Genomic DNA, 1,430 nt, shown 5'->3' with positions numbered 1-1,430 from the left:
TGTGAGGGTACCTACCCTATAGGGGACACGGGGAGAACATGTGAGGGTACCTACCCTAGGGGACACGGGGAGAACATGTGAGGGTACCTACCCTATAGGGGACACGGGGAGAACATGTGAGGGTACCTACCCTAGGGGACACGGGGAGAACATGTGAGGGTACCTACCCTATAGGGGACACGGGGAGAACATGTGAGGGTACCTACCCTAGGGGACACGAGGGGAGAACATGTAAGGGTACCTACCCTATAGGGGACACGGGGAGAACATGTGAGGGTACCTACCCTAGGGGACACGGGGAGAACATGTGAGGGTACCTACCCTATAGGGGACACGGGGAGAACATGTGAAGGTACATACCCTAGGGGACAGGGGGAGAACATGTGAGGGTACCTACCCTAGGGGACACGGGGAGAACATGTGAGGGTACCTACCCTAGGGGACACGGGGAGAACATGTGAGGGTACCTACCCTAGGGGACACGGGGAGAACATGTGAGGGTACCTACCCTATAGGGGACACGGGGAGAACATGTGAGGGTACCTACCCTAGGGGACACGGGGAGAACATGTGAGGGTACCTACCCTATAGGGGACACGGGGAGAACATGTGAGGGTACCTACCCTATAGGGGACACGGGGAGAACATGTGAGGGTACCTACCCTAGGGGACACGAGGGGAGAACATGTGAGGGTATACCTACCCTAGGGGACACGGGGAGAACATGTGAGGGTACCTACCCTAGGGGACACGGGGAGAACATGTGAGGGTACCTACCCTAGGGGACACGAGGGGAGAACATGTGAGGGTACCTACCCTAGGGGACACGGGGAGAACATGTGAGGGTACCTACCCTATAGGGGACACGGGGAGAACATGTGAGGGTACCTACCCTATAGGGGACACGGGGAGAACATGTGAGGGTACCTACCCTAGGGGACACAGGGAGAACATGTGAGGGTACCTACCCTAGGGGACACGGGGAGAACATGTGAGGGTACCTACCCTAGAGGACACGGGGAGAACATGTGAGGGTACCTACCCTATAGGACACGGGGAGAACATGTGAGGGTATACCTACCCTATAGGGGACACGGGGAGAACATGTGAGGGTACCTATACCCTAGGGGACACGGGGAGAACATGTGAGGGTACCTACCCTATAGGGGACACGGGGAGAACATGTGAGGGTACCTACCCTAGGGGACACGGGGAGAACATGTGAGGGTACCTACCCTATAGGGGACACGGGGAGAACATGTGAGGGTACCTACCCTAGGGGACACGGGGAGAACATGTGAGGGTACCTATACCCTAGGGGACACGGGGAGAACATGTGAGGGTACCTACCCTATAGGGGACACGGGGAGAACATGTGAGGGTACCTATACCCTAGGGGACACGGGGAGAACATGTGAGGGTACCTACCC

Source organism: Protomyctophum bolini (genome assembly GCF_963924005.1).
Source record: "Protomyctophum bolini genome assembly, chromosome: 3".
In the NCBI taxonomy this organism is placed as follows: domain Eukaryota; kingdom Metazoa; phylum Chordata; class Actinopteri; order Myctophiformes; family Myctophidae; genus Protomyctophum; species Protomyctophum bolini.
Note: the sequence above shows the minus strand (reverse complement) of the source record.